Raw genomic sequence first — 20,419 nt, forward strand, 5'->3', positions numbered from 1 at the left:
AGTAACCATGACAGCTTCATATTCCGCATGTCACCTCTTGCCCGGCGGATGGCTGCGGGAGAATTTGGCAACATGTGGCTACTGGGTAAGTACCAAGCGTTAGAAATTAGGTAAATGTGTTGTTGAAATGTCTGAATGCCCCCCAACATTAACCATTGTACAATAAGAATCATAAAGCTACATACATGGCCCAACAAATACTGGATGTAATACAGTATAGATATGTCCTGTGCAATTCAAAGAGGGAAATGTAACCAACTGCCCTTTCTCCACTCCTCAGGTGACGCTGGGTATGCACTCACCCCACTTCTCCTCACCCCTTACAGGCGTGCAAACACTGTACCACAGCGTAGGTACAATAGGGCACACATACGGACTCGAGCCATCATAGAGTACACTTTTGGTCTGTTGAAGTCGCGATTCAGATGTCTCGACCGTACAGGGGGTGTGCTGCTGTACTCCCCAGAAGTCGTGTTCAAGATCATATTAGCCTATATTGATTTGCACAACATTGCCTTAACGCATGGCTTACACATACCGCTGGAACCTCAGCTAGCTCTGAATCTGGGAAACCGGGCCATTGCACATAACCGAGGTCAGGGCATGCAAGTCCGTGAGCAGCTCGTTGCCACGTTTTTCACATGAGCAACCTGTAGTGGAATGGACAAAATGTGGTTTGCTGTCTGTTACCAATGATGAAACTTGGATATGCACGACTGTGTCAATAAATTCCTCCCTGAGACAATTTTGCAAGCCACACTAACTGCATGTAAATCACAGCTGTTGACAGTAGTTAAAAGGTTGAGCGCGCTTCAGCTCATGTGCCCATGTCAGCAATCAGTGTAGTGGAGGTCCCTAAAGAATCTATTGACGCAGATGGAAAATGATACATGTTCTGAGAGACCTAGCCGGACCTCATGAGGATGGGTCACTTAATCAGAAAAGGCCATAACCATAGCATTGTCGGGCCTGTACCCTCAACAGATGTGACTCCCCCACAAATGATGCGCCCACAACATGAGTGATGTCATGGGTGAATCAGACACCATGTGTCTGTGATATATCCACACTGCTCCACCCCAATGTTACGTAACACATCACACAACTCTGGTAATGAGCACCCAATATGGACTACATGTACCATAATGCAAAGTAGGAGAAACTGAAACAGGGGTTTGATGTTGTGTCAGCCCCCCCCCCCCACCCCATCCATGCAGAAATGTCATTAAATGGTCTCTTCCCCCTTTTGTTACATATTTATAATTCTCACATGCACTGTCATTTCATTTTTATCCACAACAGAACAGCAGGATGGCAGTGGATTTGATTCCTGATTGTGGATGGATCAGGATGAATACAAAATGGTTGCCAACTATTTCCTGTGATGTATTTCCTGCCTCCCACTCCCTGTAAAACATATCCTGTTGGAAATAATGTCTTCCGGGTCATTTTCGGAGCTTACGGCCCAAAAGCGGAAGTCCCGATCACGGAGCGTAAAGCGAGTGTGCGGACCCTCTGCTCCGGAACCAGAAACTGCGCTTACGGGCTGTAAACTCCAAAAATCACCCGGAACACATTATTTCATACAGGAAATGTTTTACAGGAAGTGGGAGGCAGGAAATACATCACAGGAAATAGTTGGCAGCCATTTTGTGTTCATTCTGAGTCATCGTCTATCAGAGATCAGATCCTCTGACATCCTGCTGCTCTCATCATTCTTATTTCCCCATAATGGCTGAGGGTTACGAAGAGAAGGCACCCCCTTTCTCTGAAAGGGAGTTAGACATCTTGGCTGAGGGGGTGCTGGCCAAATATCCTCAGCTATATGGGGACCCTGAACACCAGCTGAGCAATGCAGCCCGGGCCAGGCTGTGGGCCAACATCGGTGAGCACTGCAGTGCAGTGGGAGTCCCCACCAGGAGTGCAAGGGCATGCCGCAAGCGCTGGGAGGACCTCAAACGGTGGTCCCGGCACAAGGCTGAGGAGCTGGTGGGCCAGTCTTCTCAGCACCATGTGCATCGTCCTCGCCTCTCCCCACTATACAGGAGGGTCCTGCGAGCAGCTTGCCCGACCCTCCATGCTCAGCTGGAGGAGCATGAGCAGCAGGGACATGGTAAGTGCATCATATGCAAAATGTGTCTGGGAGTATGATGTGAGTAAAACAGTGCTGTACCATTGTGTGTCCCATGCCTCCATTCACAGATTCTGTGTCCATGCAGCAGTCACCAAACTTAAAAAGGCACACTGTGGCATATGGACTGTACAGGGCAAAGTGCCTTTTTGGAGTTGTAGTTTCGGAATGACAACTGGCTAAATGAGCCACAATTGTGCATTCATACTGAAATCTGCTCTTCCCGCACCACTACAATTGGCACTAGGAAATCATAACTGATGTGTGCATTGGATAAGCAATGGTACAGACACAGTCCAGTGTGCGCATAGCAGGCCAAAGGGTATTGGATGCTGTGACTTGCATTGCATTTGTAGAGTTTGGGTTCCAATTGAGACAAATAATCATGTGCCATGGAGTCAAGACAGACTTTGACATCCTGGCATCACTCTTAAGCGCTTGTAAATTTTCAAGGTGTGTCCACTGACACAGCTGTCACAATAATCCCCCACTGTTCAGCGGTGTACTGCACTACCTTATCAGTCACCAAAGCCAATATGTGCCACTGGATTGTCAGATCATGTGTGGGGGCAGCAAAAGGCTAGACTCACAATGTAGCTAAAGAAATAGCCCAGACCCTCTGTGGATGTGTGACCCACATTCGACACTTGTCTTGTCCCATACAATGCTACAAAACAGATGACACTTGTTCAGACGTTAAATAGCTGCGACTCCCTATCATTGTCCAAAATCCAAGAAATCAGGACTCTTCATGTTCTCCATTGGTGGACTGATTTTGGAACCTGCACATTTAGCAGTGGCAGGACACACAGATCACCAGAATGCCAGGTTGAGGGTTGGCCAATACAGTTGTGTAAGCCACAAACATCCACGTGAGATGTCCATATCAGACTCAATCCAGTAAATGATAGTGAACATACATGTAATGTGAGCTCATAGACACTGACAACTGTAGAGTGTGATCAGAGGAAAATAAAGTCTGACCATGGCTCATCTATGTATGTGTCTCGTCCTGCATGACACAACCATAACATTAGGATTTTGCTTACATTTCAGCAGGCACAGCTGGTGAAACGGAAGGGCAGCAGGACCAGGTCCAGAGCACGAGACCACCAGTGCGGCGGCGGCTACACCCTCTTTCCACCAGCGAGGAAGAGGAGGATGAGGAGGGACCCTCAACATCAAGAGGCAAGGGGATTGCGCCCACCCGGACTGACAATGGACACCCTGATGCTGGTGCTACATCCCGGGTGGAGGCTGCGGACATTGAAGGGGGGGTGAACACGACACCTCGGCCCATGATATGGTGGAGAGCTACTCTCCCCAAGACTCTTCACCAGTGGGCCCTGAAGAGGTGTCCTCGGGGCAGGCCAACACACAATCTGGGCCTGCCATCAGCCCCTCCCTACCCCTAGAGTCCCCCATTCCATCGGGGGCTCCAGCTGCATCCCCTGCAACCAGTCCCCCTCATCGTAGCTGCCAGCTCAATGACATAATTGGTTCCGGACCTGAGGCAGCACATCCCTCCTGTCCCCCCCAGGCCCCTCCCGGTGTTGTTCCTCCTGTGGCTGTGCCAGTGGACTTGATGTGGATGTGTGAGGGTCAGCCAGACATGTCCGCTCGCATCATGCTACAAGTGTGTATGGAGGTATGCATGATGCGCACAATGGCTTGTGACAATGATGGGTTACACTTGTAACTGTGTCACACACACACATACCTTCTCACATCTCTAGGCCACCTACATCGTTACACAGGACATGATACACAACAGAATCTTTTTTTTGTAGGTCTTTATTTGTTCAACACACATTCACGTGGTTAAATAGTCTTGGGGTTCCTATCACTGGCGATCGTGCTTGCGACATCGCAATTTGGGGGGTGATGACCGCTCGGAGGGGTCAGGTCTGGCTCGTCGCCTACGTGGAGGTTGGTATTGTCCTTGGGACTGTCCAGGGTCATCTACATGTGCTGGGGCAGATGGTGTATGCACATTGGATGTTTGTGCCTGGACAAGGGCTGGTTGTGCATGTGGTGGTAGTGCCTGTACAGGGGTTGGTGTTGGTTGTGCAGGTGGTGGCAGTGCCTGTACAGGGGTTGGTGGTGGTTGTGCAGGTGATGGCAGTGCCTGTACAGGGGTTGTTGGTGGTTGTGCAGGTGGCGGCAGTGCCTGTACAGGGGTTGGTGGTGGTTGTGCATGTGGTGGCAGTACCTGTACAGGGGTTGGTGGTGGTTGTGCAGGTGGTGGCAGTGCCTGTACAGGGATTGGTGGTGGTTGTGCAGGTGGCGGGAGTGCCTGTACAGTGGTTGGTGGTGGGAGTACCAGTTCAGCTTGCTGGTGTGGATGTGTACCTTTGCTCTGTTGCTGTGCAGTTGGTGGTACAGGTGTGGGGATGTGCTGTCCTGTGGGCAGATATGATGGCTCACCTCCCTGCGTTGACCGTGAAGGGAGACTGTAGATCACTTTCAACATGCCCTCCATCATCTTCATGGCCAAGGCATGGTGTCTTGCACTCTCTTCCCTTTGGATGGATATCATGTCTCGCATATTTCTGGACATGTCCTGCCAAGTCCTATCCATCCTATCCAAAACTTGGCTCAGCCTGTCCACCACCTGAGGGAAGTGGACCATGTCCTGCAGGGACTCCGACATGTCGGACAGCGTAGCCCCTATGGCACAAATGTCCTGCCTCACATCTGTCTGCTGTTGGAAGAAGTCCTGCTCCCACTGGCCATCATAGCCAGGTGCAGGCCCTCTCTGCAGCTGTCTGCCATGGATAGGACGAGCAGGTCCAACAGCAGGGGAGGGGGTGGGCAGGAGAATGGTGCCCAGGGGATACCGGCACCACAACAGGGCTGGTACTTCCCCCAGATGGTGGAGAGGATGGCAGGGATACACTGTCTAGGGAAGAGCGGGTAGGGGAACCACCATGTTGGTCCTGGACGTGAGGGCTGTGAGGGAGTGATGTCTGTGTTGTGATGCGTGGGAGCTGTGGCTGGTTTGCTCGATGCTGGGGACAGGCCATACTTTGCTTGGGAGGAGGCTGACAAACGTTGCTTGGCAGAGGATGTGATGCCCTGACCGATTGTGCCAATCTGGCACGATAGCTCTCATTGGCATCTGTATCATCATCAGACATGTTGTCCTCATCATCCACCAAGTCGACGTCCTCAGGAAATTCATCCTCCTCCTCTTGAGCAGTACTTGCTGCTGACATCACTGCTTGGAGGATCAGGGGATTCTACCCTCTGATTCCCCGTCGGCCCGCACTGCTCATAGGCCTGTCATCCTCCTCCTCAGCCTCCCCTGGAACAGAGGTTGCAACCGTATTAGGGATTGGCCTGGTATAACATGTGGTGCAACACAAGGGTTTGTATTAACTGTACTTTGCATCAACAGATGAGGATCATGTGACCTGTGTAGGGTACCACCACAAATGACAGCTCACACCATAGCACTGAGGTGTTACACAGAGATGTACATGATACAAGTAAACTCACCAGCTCCAGCCACAACTTTCTGTCCCTTGGTGTTCTCCCCTAGTGTCACCTGCTGGACCTGTCTCCTCATAGCTTTTGTAGACATAGCTGTCCCTGATCCAGCAGCTGTAGAGGGAAGTGACAACATTCTCAATGATCTGCAGTACTAATTGACAGACAGGCACATGACACTCCTGATTTGTATTTCACTTTGTAAACAACAACTGCTGATTACATGCAGAGGGGAATCTGGATCTCTATCATGGCTTAGGAATCTAAGCTAGTAACACACCTCATGCCAAAATTACCTGAAGGACAGGTGCGCGATGGTTTCACTGCTGCAGCCAGGCTGTCATGCAGTCCCCGGGATGGTGTGCGCTGCTGTGGTGTCATCCTGTCAGCAGCTGTGATGAGATATACAGGTCTATATTTTTTAACAACAGATGGTAGCTCTGAGCCAACATGTCATTTTCAATGACCATTTGAGAGTAATCCAGGACAATGTGCAGCATGTTTACCTCATGAACTTTACATGTGGGCACCTGCTCACATGCAGCAGTTGCCAGCCTCCGCACAGCACTGACATCAATAGGATGACACATCAACAGACACACTTGTATGAGAAGGTTACTTATAGGAAGGGATAAATGACCCGGAATCCTCTGCATTGCACTGCTCTCACCTTTGCCATTAAGACTTACATATTTCCAGAGTCTAATGTTGTCTGTTGACAAGTCAGAAAGGGGTTCATGTATGACATGTGTAATAGTCAGGGACATGATGTTGCTCATTTGTGCTTCCCTACGCATGAAGTCACACAGCTCATTTTTGAATGAGAGAACGCAGATTTCTTATGTCCATCCTTAGAGTGTCTTCTCTTTGCAAACTCTATTTCCAATATCGTGGTACTACTTAGCTGACGACGATTGGTGTCTTGTACAGCAGACATCCAAACCTCATATGTCAAACCCTCACCTATACATGTGAATACGGTAGGAGAGGAGGCAAGCAGAATGCAACATTTGGTTATGCTCACACATTGCGGATAGGCTGAGAAGCTTTGATGCCTTCCGCCTGCACTGGATTAGAGTGTTGCTCTTCAGCCAAGTCATTTTGCAGGTGTAACTGCATGAAGATTCACCTTAGCAGCCCCTACATCCATCTCAAAGGTAAGACTACTGGCATCAGTGTTGGCCTCAGCCATGCTTTTTTCATCATGGTTTTTCCGATCATTGAATTGCAAGCCGGTTGTGTTCTGTTCACTTCATATGACTCATTGTACTATTGTATGTCCATTCTGCACTCACTTGGCATACATTTTGTGTCATCCTTTCATTAGCCACCAGGCTCTGATCTTGCATGTGTTCAAATGCCATATGTGAGCATATTGTGATGCAGGACAACAGTGTTGTATAACACATACAACATACCGTGGAGGTGAAAGGCACATTTAATGAGCATTCAGCCTGATTTATTCTTGGGTTTACTTACCTTGGCCCAGCACCGGAACAGTGTGTGGGCCCTAGGCCTGGGCCAAAATGGCAAAAAAACTTCAGCATCTTCGCGATATTTACGCGTGTTTGCGGAGATTTTTAACATGTTCGCGATAATTTGCAAAAGTGAATTTCGCAAATTCCGCCCACCCCTAGTGGGCCCTGAACAGATGTCACAGCCAACCTTGTAGAAGAAGTCAGTGTGTATCTTAGATTATGGGGGGACCTCATTTTTCCTACAATGATAAGTGTGTTTTGCAACTTTACATTTCTGCAGCCACATGTGATGCACTAGATTTCTGGCACGAAGGATGAGCACAAGCAGTTGTGGGCACCAGCGTTGCTGAAGTGTGTCATACTTAATATCATGATTGCTCCCACATATAACTTCGAATTGGCCCACTACCTAGATGCAACCTATATCACAATGACATGTGTACGGATCATGATGTGAGGTCCACTACCGTGTTTTTTTGATGGACAACACAAAAGCCAGCCAATGTAAGTGGTACATGACCAGCTGTGTGGACTGGGCATTTGATCTATATTGGAAACATTCAAAGTTGGACAGTGTATGCATTCAATACTACTGACCCTGGTATCTCACTTCTTGTTCATCATTGCCATATTTGTGCAAATTAGATTTATTGATTAGGTCTACAGACACCATTACAACATAGTGGGGACATCCTTTTGACTAGTTGTGGCACTTGATTACAGGATTGGATTCCCAGGTCTGGGGCTGTTGCTGAAAAACATGTCATGTTCCACAATTACAAAGGTATGATGAGCCAAGACATTTAATATGTTGTCTTTCGCTGTTCACAATTATCATTTGCTAAAGGTGAATGTCCATTGACAACTCCAATAGTAATGCAGCTATTTTTTAATCTCTGGTTGACTTTCATATGTGGGCACTATATGTCCCTCTGTCACTCCTGACAATTTATGCTTTTTGACCATCTCCTGGCCACTTTGACTTACCAGTCGGTGAGGGTGGTATGCCTATCTCTGTACGATGGCGATTCCTCCCAGTAAATGCAGGGACCTCTTCTACTGCAGTTGTCTGTGCTCTGGCTGAATGTGTCAATGGATGAGAAGAGAGAAAAGTAAACAAATGGGAAATGTGCCTGTGGAACTCTTCTGTGACTTCCCCATTTCTTCTGCATGTTAACAGTGCTGTGCAGTACTGCCGCAGACTGGGCAGGTAGGAGCAGTCGTGCGTTGGGGATGTAATGGCGTGGCAGGGTGGCGTGGCAGGGTGGCGTGGCAGGGTGGGAAATGTACAAGAGCATAGGTGTATGACTATTTTGATCTGATGATTCTCTCACCTTTAAGCTGGCACAGGGTGATTTACTTCTTGGATAATTTGTGGCAGGTTTACACGCCCCTTGGAATACATTTACACCGCCCTTCTGTGACACAGCGGTGGGGTAATACAGGTGACACATTTAGAATTATTCACAACGTATTGCATCTATGGGGATGCGCCACATTGTTTGTTTCCGGTCCAGGGAAGGCATGGCTTGGCAGTTCGGGCTGGACTGTTCCCATGAGGCATAGGGTCAGACTGATTTGCATATGGCCATGTCTGAACTGGGGTGGCAGAGTGGGCTAAAGAACGGTGATGGATCAAACCCAGATCTGTTGACTGGGTGTGAGTGTTTGATTGGTTCTAATGCTCCGTCCATCACCACCCCCTTTTGTACCGCTTTGTTCGCCATAAGTTGGCAGGGTATGCTCAGACGTGAGTCCCTTGCTCACTTTGCCACTGGATTCAAGCAAGCCTGGCTGAAGACGGCTGAAATGCCAGAAACCGGTCCTAGGAAGCTTGTTTCCGGTCCAGGGAAGGCATGGCTTGGCAGTTCGGGCTGGACTGTTCCCATGAGGCATAGGGTCAGACTGATTTGCATATGGCCATGTCTGAACTGGGGTGGCAGAGTGGGCTAAAGAACGGTGATGGATCAAACCCAGATCTGTTGACTGGGTGTGAGTGTTTGATTGGTTCTAATGCTCCGTCCATCACCACCCCCTTTTGTACCGCTTTGTTCGCCATAAGTTGGCAGGGTATGCTCAGACGTGAGTCCCTTGCTCACTTTGCCACTGGATTCAAGCAAGCCTGGCTGAAGACGGCTGAAATGCCAGAAACCGGTCCTAGGAAGCTTGTTTCCGGTCCAGGGAAGGCATGGCTTGGCAGTTCGGGCTGGACTGTTCCCATGAGGCATAGGGTCAGACTGATTTGCATATGGCCATGTCTGAACTGGGGTGGCAGAGTGGGCTAAAGAACGGTGATGGATCAAACCCAGATCTGTTGACTGGGTGTGAGTGTTTGATTGGTTCTAATGCTCCGTCCATCACCACCCCCTTTTGTACCGCTTTGTTCGCCATAAGTTGGCAGGGTATGCTCAGACGTGAGTCCCTTGCTCACTTTGCCACTGGATTCAAGCAAGCCTGGCTGAAGACGGCTGAAATGCCAGAAACCGGTCCTAGGAAGCTTGTTTCCGGTCCAGGGAAGGCATGGCTTGGCAGTTCGGGCTGGACTGTTCCCATGAGGCATAGGGTCAGACTGATTTGCATATGGCCATGTCTGAACTGGGGTGGCAGAGTGGGCTAAAGAACGGTGATGGATCAAACCCAGATCTGTTGACTGGGTGTGAGTGTTTGATTGGTTCTAATGCTCCGTCCATCACCACCCCCTTTTGTACCGCTTTGTTCGCCATAAGTTGGCAGGGTATGCTCAGACGTGAGTCCCTTGCTCACTTTGCCACTGGATTCAAGCAAGCCTGGCTGAAGACGGCTGAAATGCCAGAAACCGGTCCTAGGAAGCTTGTTTCCGGTCCAGGGAAGGCATGGCTTGGCAGTTCGGGCTGGACTGTTCCCATGAGGCATAGGGTCAGACTGATTTGCATATGGCCATGTCTGAACTGGGGTGGCAGAGTGGGCTAAAGAACGGTGATGGATCAAACCCAGATCTGTTGACTGGGTGTGAGTGTTTGATTGGTTCTAATGCTCCGTCCATCACCACCCCCTTTTGTACCACATTGTGCAGCCCTGCGCAACATTAAACATGCATCAGCTGTGATGTAGGCAGGGTGTGCGTTTCTTTGGTTATGCCTCGTACAAGTGATGCAGTGTAATCAACGAAATTTCCCGGAGTCACTTTTCATAGGGTGGTGCTATGCAACCTTTCGCCTGCTTGAGGCACATGTAATGAGTGGCCCAGAACGTTAGGTGTAGGCGGTCCATGGACATTGTTGGAGTTGCGTCACACTTGCGACAGGACTCCAGCAAAGCACCCCCCTAATGCCATCAGATGCGACACACATCTGTCTATCCCTGCGCCACAGTGTACTGCATTGTAAATGTAACACATCCGCGGTTGCACAAGAGTTGGATTGCTTGTCGCATTGTTACTGGCGCATCTCTGCTGATATTTGTCAATTACTACTTAGCAGGCTTGTGTATTACTGCAACAGTACAGTGCCCATGTTTTCTAAAGTGGGGGAGGGATTTGCCATTTCCATTGCTAAGGATTGTGGGACTTGTGGTGCTACATACAGAGGGTGACACATGAGTCTCTGACTGTCTTTAATTTTTATATACACTTTGGACTACTTCCTTATTCATAATGACAGTGCAACACAGACAATCTTTTCATGCGCTTTTTCTTTTCATCCCACTTACCTGGTACCACGTAGCGGACATCACTAACAGGCAGCCCATGGACCAAGTGGGGGTGGATTGTGGTCAGGATATCCTCCTCCAGTGGGGTGAGGCGGATGCGGGGTCCAGAGTATGCAGCAGGGAGGATCCGATTTAATTCAATTCAGGAGTATTTCTCCTTCACCCTCTGCCTCTCATCCTGCCACTTTTTCTTGATGTCCTGGACTGTGCACCTCTCCTCCCCCAATGCTGTGACAGCAGTGGCTAATTGCTGCCATAGGGCTGCCTTCTGTGTCCCACTGGCGCAGTAGGGTGGGAGTCCATAGATGCGTTTGTGGTGCCTCATTATAAACTCCACATGCATGGTGGTCTCCACTGCTGTGAAATTCCTCTTCCTCCTCAATAGCTCCATTTTTCTCAGCCAGTGTCAGCGTTGTGAACACAAACTCTCTGTGGCCAAACCTGTTCCTTCACTGTGTGCTGCTTTTAAATGTTTTTGCTGCTGGTCAATTAGTGTTAATTGGCTTCAGCTGGAGCATGGTGGGGGATGGTAGGCACTTGCAACATCATGGCAAACTGGAGCTGTTGGCTGGGATTGGCTGGAGTGTGTCTGCTGATGCATGGTGGGGGATGGTAGGGACTTGGACAGGTGTTTACCCTTGGCTCAAATGATCAATGGCCACAGTTAATGTAGTCTGGCCCCAAATCTGAGCTTCCGGCCCGAGACCGGACTTTCCAGCCCGGCATCGGATCTTTCGGCCCGTAAGCGGACTTTCCGCTCCGGGTGCGGAACTTCCGCTTCGGAGGCGGAAAGTCCGGCCCAAGTGCGGACGTAAAGTTAGTAGTCGTAAATCCATTCTCTGAATAGCAAAAGTAGTAAGTTCATTCTGTGAATGCCAGAAGTAGTAAGTGCATTCTGTGAATACCAGAAGTAGTAAGTGCATTCTGTGAATACCAAAATGGTAGTAAGTTTAGCATTTTTTCTTAAGTTTGTTCTGTGAATCGGGCCCAATGTTCTGACACCTTATGTAGTAGTTCCCAGATACTTAGAAAGTACACTGTAGTGTGAAAAATATTTAAGAGTTCTTTTTGAACTAGTTTCAATTATTAAGCAGAAAAAGAAGTAAGTCCCTTTGCAGATAGATCCACAAAGGTAGCCCAGGGAGATTCGAAAGTGTCCCCCACAGCAGGAAAACAAGCTTGTGGATTGTGGAGATAATCAAACCAGCAAGAGAAGAGTTTTGGAGCAAAGACCACCCAAGCTTGCAGGACAGCAAAAAACTGGATTGGCATGTTATGATCTGATATTTAGTAACAAACGCATCAGAAGGCAAGCACACACAGTTGGCTTAGGTCTTGTCAAAGACAGCACATGTGCTGCCTTCTGAGAGAGCTTTTGTTACTCTACAGTGGCCTGTGTGTGTCGCCTAGTCCCTCGCACTCACCTTCCATTGTCTGTGTGTTTCCCCAGGCTCCTGGTGCCCACTCTCCATTGCCATGTGCTTCCCTAATCACTCCCAACCACCCTCTATTTTACTGTGTGCTTGTACATGTGCTTCACCCAGCACCTCCTGCCTTCCCTTCACTGTTGGTGTCCTTGACCCACCCTCTTTCTCAGTTTGCTTTCCCTAAATCCGTTGTCATTATGCTTGCCCTAGCTGCTCCAGCCCACCCTCCATTGTCCGTGTTCTTGGTCCAGCTCCTCCTGCCCACCTTCCCTTGTCCGTGTGCTTGCCTCCTCAGCCCTTACCAACATTTTCCATGTGTTCCCTATCTCCTTTAACCTGCCCTCTTGTTCAGCTGCATCCTTCTCTCCTGCTCCCCTCACTCCATGTTATTTCATCCCCCAACCACTCCGGGGGAGTGGGTTGGGAGATGAGGCAACAAGGACGAAGGGAGTGAGGGAGGGCAGGAGAGGATGCAGATGGGGGAGAGGACAGGGGACACAGATATGGGAGCGGGCACTGCTAAACATTTAAAGAGAAATATAAAGGACTAAGACACAGTCAGTGCTTATGCTCATGCCCATTGCTACAGATCATTGCCAAAGCCAATAACTCTCTAGGCGCGAACTACTGGCTTTGACAATGCTTGTTAAAAAGAGGTGCCTGACTTCTGCAAGCAGAAGATCTCTTGAGAGTTCCACAAATGGATTTTTTTTCCATTATATTCCACGGGTCCAGTAGACATAAAGGAATGATAAGAGAATGCTGATACTTTGGTCCATAAAGGTTAGATGTGTAGCATCGTACAGCATTGTAAATATTATGTAAATAATGTAGTGAGGTCTCATAGTTTTAAACCTTATATAGAATATAATAAATAGGCTATCTGGTTTTAGGTTTAAACCTATAATAACTGATAAAACCCCACCAAAAGGAAAATAGCCATCACCGGTGTAAACATACAAACCCTGAAAAAACACCTTTGCAACCACAAGCTAAGTGCGATTCAAAGAAAGAAAAAGATAAGTGAAAGAGTCATTTTTATTTCTTCCTGAAGAGGCCAACGCAATGTAACTTTGTTATACAAGGTAGCATCAAGAAAGACTGAGCTAACATTATTCTGCTTGAGTTTTGTTGTTTAGGGATGTTATTAAAACATTGTCTCTTCTTCCTTCTGCTTTTTTCCAGTTTTGTGGTCTTTGGTCTAAAGATGCAGTGTTTAGAAGCATGCTTTGGGTCTTATTTAGTAATTTAATAACTTAAGAAAATCGGGAAATATCAAAATTCTATTTGATATTTTGGCTACATTTGATTTCACTGATAGGTAAAATGGCCGGTTTCATAAGAATCTTTCCTAATATGTAACATCACATTTACCCACTGACAGAAAATTGGTGAAATCCTTTGATACAGCAGCCCCCTTTTCTAGCGAGCCAGTATTGATTGTAAGTGAATTGCCAAACACCTTAGGCTTTAAACATTCAATGCAAGATGAAGTGACAGGTATATGTGAAAAGAATGTTGTTACTAAGCATCTGAGATAGTGGTGAAAACATGACACCAGATGTTTGGTAAACATGGAACGCAGTGTCACTTGGAATGCTGCTGAAAAAATTTCCTACCAAGTTCAATAAAGGTCGGAGTGATATTGTTTGTATTTGCAGTCATTCAGCTACATATCTGAACAAGTTGTATGATGGCCTGTCAAAATCGATACCTGAGCTGAAGTGCTTCCTTGTAAGAGATCCTTGTCACTTGCTAGACGGTATGCTGAAAGCATCTTTACAATCTTCAGAGCTAATGAAGAATGCTATTGACCATTCTGCCCATTCTGGTGCAGTAAAATGTATTTGGACCTCATATACTCTGTGCACACACTATCTAGACTCATGCAGTATCAGTGCAGAAATCAAGCAATAATTCAAATGAAATTCCGATTCCATAAACACCAGAAAACACTGTTTCTGTTGTTTTTAATGGCGTGAAAATGTGTAACCACTGATAACCACTGTTTTTTTAAGGTATTGAAAAAACTGATAAAGCCCAACCAGAATTTACCAAAAATAGAAACTGAAAACAGGAAAGCCTAATCATAAACCATTGGATTCAGTCTAAAAAGTTGATCTAGTGAAATTCTATAATGCACCAATTCAATTAAAACAAATGAAATCTTACCCTAGAACAGTGGTCTTCAAACTTTTTAATGCGGCACCCCCCACCCCCCAGTGACAAAAAGATATCATCGGCCCCCCCCTCAAAAGTTTCACAATTCTTCTATTAAATTGGCACTGTTTAAAAAGGTCTATACTTATTTAAACGTTGTAGTTAAGTTCAATCACCTTTTTAAAAAATGCAATTAAATGCATGATTGCCAAACATACTATTCTGTTCTGTCAGGCCTTACTAATTTGAGATGGCCGACCGGTGAGAAGCTTCAGCCGGGATCTCCCGGCCAGGAATCAACTTTCTGGCTTAAATCCCCAGATTTCCACCTTCCTCCGGTATCAACCATCTCACCTGAGGTCCTGTCTTGTATGCGGCCCTCAATGCTCCAATCTGCCACTTGGGAGCCCGAAATTCTCGAATGAAATGCGTGTGTGGCTTTCTCTCGTGGAGTCCGAGCAAGCATGGCCGATGCCCAGTGGAGCTACCCTTCCCCACCTAGTTTCTCTCTGTGATTCTAGCTCTCCTGGTTTGTTTTCTTTTCTGAATTGGCCCCCTGTGGCCTCTGCACTTGGACTCGTGTGCACCCCACCCTTTTGGGACTGTCTTCTCCTAACACTCTTGTCCTTATGCCGCCATCTTGGCAATCATTGTCCGTTCCTCCATCCCCGCTTGTACCTAGCTGGGCGACTTTTCAATCATCTTTCTCTTCCACGGACCTGCTCCCTGTTTTCAATTTTGGCTGATGCCTCTGGTGCCATCACCGTTTTTGTCTCACACTCGCTCTCCTGTCCTTATCTGCTTTCCTACCTTTTCCTTTCTGTTCTCCCCCTTTTTTCAATCCCTTGCCCCTTTGGTTGTTCTGGTTTCTGCTTTTCTTCCGCTTTTTTGTTCACCACTTCTTTACGTTGCCATCTTCGAGTATTCTCATGTTCTAAACTTTTGTTTATTATTAAGTATCATTGTGCAATGCTTTGTAACTAATGTAACTTGCTTCTTGCCGATACTCCTTAAAGCGCTCTGATACCTATGCGTCTAGCCAGTGCTATATAAAACTCATCAAATAAATACATAAACTAATAAATAAATAAATAAATAATTTATAAGAATATCCACAGTGTGATTATTAGAAATGGGGTGGGGGACTTGGAGTCCCTTCCCATTTGAAACCTCCCCCCCCCGCTCAGGATATAAATGACAAAAGATGTTAGTGATGGTCATTTACAGAGCAGCTTCCTGTCAGTCATTTGTTTCTACTGAAAACAAAGCACTGTTATCAGCATAATACTTCTTTTGGCCAGAGCCTGGCGCTTCCCCTGGCATCACTTGAGGCCCCCCTAGAGGGCCCTCCCACCAGTTTGAAGACTCCTGCCCTAGAAACTGTTCTTGTTACTGTGTTATAAAACTGTTGGTACGTGAAGAAAGACCACCCCTTTGAGCAGATTGCCCAGGTTAGTACCCAAGGCACAATTTGACATTACACTCCTGCTTTCATGACTTCCTGACCAAATTCAATATGATGTCCAAACTAAAGGCCCAAACTCTTAACTATTGTATTCATATGCAGACTTCAAGAGAGTGGTCTTGTCACAAGTTGACAATCTTGTTAAAGGAATATATTTATGCCGTAAATGTGATGCATACAACCAAACAGGTATAAGAAATTTGATTATTTGTTCTAGGGGATGAGAACTGACTTTGAAGAATAAACACAATCCTGCGCTGGGTAAATGACAAAACTCACCAAATAAACCTGTGATTATCCCTCTGGAAGCTTGGCACAAAAGTAGTCAAGCTTAAGTTAGAGGCACTGAATAAAGTATTTATGCTGCACTCAAACAGTAATAAAGTGAAAACACTACACAAAAAAATCCCAAACCAATTTAGAAATAAAGAGCATATTCAAACAAATAAAATTACACCCAAACAGCACAACCCCAATCAGTAAAACCAGAGTTATGAGTTTTTAAAGCTTAAGATAAAAATAGCAACAAAAGGTGCCAAGTGCTAACTTTGGGTATCTGGTTATGCAGATTAAAGTCATAAACTCAGTCTGGCCATGGTGGAGTGGTGGCCAGATACAGGAACGCGTTCGTACCATTGGAATTTGTTCCCTTTGCTCGTAGTGCACATTAGAAATTAGGTCTCTAGTTGGCAAAGGTTTGAACCCTGTCCAAGCAGGGACCACAATCCTAGTCAGGGTAAGCTAAATACACACTTTATATTAATCTGTGCTCACCTTGTGGTAGCTTGGCACAGAGCAGGAAGGCTTAAGTTAAGAGACACTGTGAAAAGTATTTGTGCAACACACACATACAGTAACACAATGAAACACCGCAAAAAGACACCACACAAATTAAAAAAAATATAGAATATTTATTTGATCAAAACAAGACCAAAATAACAAAAATCAATCAGAAGAATTCGAGATATGACATTTTAAAGAATAAATGCAAAAACAGTGCTTTGAAGTCAATAGCACAAAAAGGTTTCCAAAGTTCAGGCCAACCTCAATGGCGATGCATCGTCATCAATACCGTGCAGAGTGTTGTCGAAGTGCATGCAGGCTGTAAAACCAGTGTTGTCGAACAGCCTCTGCACCGGCATCAAACAGCGATGCGTCAGTTCCGATCAGTGCAAAGGTGATGATGCATCGGTTTTGCAGCAAAACAGCTACAGAACCCAATTCTGAGGCCCAAGACTGGAGGGAGCACCTCAGGCAATGGTAGGACCACCATAATTTCAGGAAGTCTTTTGTGTTCCTGGGACTGCAGAAAACAGATGGCAAACCAGCAAACTCTTGGAGTCACTCTGAGTTAATGTGAGATGGGTTAAGTCCTTGTCCTCATTAGGGTAAAAATCAGTGGGCAGCAGGGCAGCTCAGCAAAGCAGAGAAGCAGCTCCGCAGAACAGTCACTCAAGGCAAAGTGGCAATCCTTACAGCACAGCAGTCTTCACTCCAGCAGAGTTCTTCCCAGGTCCAGTAGTGTACTGCTTTGGTAGAGTCAGATCCCTAGTACTTATAAACAAATGTGCCTTTGCAGTGGGGGTGACGTCAAAGCAGCTCCTTGAAGGGCAGAGGTCCCCTTTCATTCCAGCCCTGTCTGCCAGGCTATCTGTGGTGGGTGATCAGTCCTTTGTGTGGGGACACTACACAGCGTATTCAGATGTAATTGAGAGCTCCCTTTCTCCCTTCCTGCCCAGGAATGCAGATGTGTCATCTATCACTCCCACCCTTCCTGTGTTTGTGGCTGTCTAGATGGGCTGCACAAACTGTAGCTGCCACTCAGCCCAGACATGCATTGAAGACAGGCTGCTGGCACACAGAGCTACATTAAGGGAAGAGAAAGTTCCACTTTCTAAACGTACCATTCCAAAGATATGAAACTTGATTTTCCGATTTTAACCGTTGAGAGGAGTAGGAGTTATGGTAGTGAAAAATGAATTCAGCTGTTTATCTCTACCAAGACATGTAAAACATCAAAGTACATGTACTACCTTTTTGTTACGCAGCACCCTGCCCTTAGGGCTATCTAGGGCCTACCTTAGGGTTGACCTATGTGTAATAAAAGAAGAGTTTATAGCTTGGCAAGCGGTTTTAAATGCCAAGTTGAATGTGGTAGTAAACTGCACACACAGGCCCTGCAATAGCAGGCCTGAGACAGATTTGAAAGGCTATCTGTGTGGGTGGCACAACCAGTGCTGCAGGTCCACTAGTAGCATTTAGATTACAGGCCCTGGGTATAGGGCATACCACTTTAGAAGGGACTTACAGTCCTGAATTTTCTCAGGTCCAGGAGTATTCTGATTTTAGGTTCTAAGGGTGCCACTTTTATATATGAAAGCCAGCCTTTGTATAACCCAAAAACTGGTTCTGGTCAGTTCTTTCCATTTTCCTGGGTTTGGCTCCAGTCCTTCTAGTGTAAATGCAAGTGGGCCTGGTGTCAGCTGCATTTTCCACTGATAGTGTAGGCATTTTCTGAGTTCAGGGAAGAGCTGACGACAGCACTCAGGCTAACCTTTGAGGTTCAAAAAGGGACTGGATACAATCCCTACATCATCCGCTCACAAAAGAAACACCATTTTCCACACCTGAGTTCTTTGTCAATTGTCTGGTAGGAATACCCATCACACCACAGGAGAGCCAAAACCATTTATGTGACCTTTGGCACTGGCTGCAAAGCACATTTGGTTTAGGCAGGAATATGCCAACTTTTTGAAGTGCCATTTTCAACCATAGTAAGACCTTCATCTTTTAAAGAGGCTTTTGACTTCAAATGAGTGAAGTATTTCTATAGCTGTTCCTAAACTGAAGTCATCACTTATTAAATGTAATAAAGCAACCCAACTAGTCTTGCTGTAAAAGATGACTCTGGGTTTTTCCCTTCCAGGACATTTAAAACCTGAAATACGTGTCTTAATTTTAAATACCATGCACCCTGCCCAATGAGCTTTTAGGACCAACCTTGAGAATTATAAGTATTAAAATGGAAGGTACAGGCCTGTCAAAAGGTTTTTCTTGTCAGGTCGAAATTGCAATTTAAAAATGCACTGAAGGCTGCAGCTGCAAGCCTGGTACACATCTTGCAGTGCTACTTTAGCAGGTGGCGCAATGAGTGCTGCAGTCCACTGGTAGTATTTAATCTACAGGCTTTGGGTACACATACAATACAATAGAGACTTATAAGTAAATTAAATAATACAATCTGGTATATACCAATTGCACAATGTTAGAAAGGGAGAGCACAAGCAAACTACCACTTGTTAGCAGGAGCAAAGTGTGCAGGTCCTAAAGTCAACAAAAACGGGTTCCGCAAAAATAGGATAGAGAAAGCAAGCCTTGGGGGAATACCACACAATAAAATGGTCATTTCCAACAACATCTTATCTGAAACATGTTTAGAGGTGTGGCATAGTGGCCAGAGTGGTTGACTCCAGAATATGGGGTTCACAGTTTGATCCCCGGCTCAGCATCATGTGACTCTGGGCAATAGCTCACTTAATCTAACCCACGACCCCCAGTGCCTTGAAACCTGAGGGGTGATATGTTCGCACTTTGCAAATATGGATTATAATAAAGGTACAGACACCTTTTTATACTGCACTGCAAAGGTCGCTTTCATGTTACTGCAGTAGGGCTTCCTGTCAAATGTGTGAAAACTCTGCTTAGTTTCTCACAAAAGAAATGCAACACTGACTTTACGAAGTAAAAAAATGATTGCAGTAATCACAATTCATATTCAGCACAATTTAATCCCACGGCACCGACTTGGTCATGCGCTATTTCTGCTTAAATTCCTTTGCTTATAACTATTGACAGGAAAAAACAGCATGGCACAAAGCATACAAGCGGATCCGTACAGAGAAATATGCTGTTTACTATCACTGTTGAGGTGGGAAAGGGCATCATGATCTTACTGGGCATTCCTCTTCGGTCCCCTATACACAGTTAAAATTAATTATGAACAAGCTAGTCGTGTAAGACATACTTTGTTGGCCCCTTTTGAAAAAACTGTGAATTTCATTAACAATTTCCTGCTAACTGAAGTCCATTTGTTGCCAACAGTAGTGAATTATTTGTTAAATTTTGTTGAAAAATGTGTTGATTGGGACTCCAAAAAATCTTGAGCTAACACTGGCTGGAGAGTGACGAAGTAGGCAGAAAGTTTAGATAACGAAATAGAATACACAGAGGTCAAATAGAGAGAAAGTTCACTTTCCCTTGGAAAAAACGGGCCCTGGGCTATTGCCCACTGCGCTCATGCTGTAAGATGTCTTTGCTAGTCTTCTATAGCAAAGCATTGAACTATTGTCTTTGCTAATGCTCACTATATCACATAGAAAAAAAATCAAAATGGCAGCTCATACGTCAGTACTTGGAGCATGCAATGATGTCCAACTTGGAATCCTTTTTCTTTATGATGAACTCCAATCCAAAATAGTACTCCTAAGGCTTCTGGGCCATTTTGAAATATTCTTTTTTACTTTAATTTGCAGGTCCTAGGCCATAGCCATTTCAGAAGAGAAAATTAAAAAATAAAGTT

The sequence above is a fragment of the Triturus cristatus genome, chromosome 5_1, assembly GCF_964204655.1.
Source record: "Triturus cristatus chromosome 5_1, aTriCri1.1, whole genome shotgun sequence".
Lineage (NCBI taxonomy): Eukaryota > Metazoa > Chordata > Amphibia > Caudata > Salamandridae > Triturus > Triturus cristatus.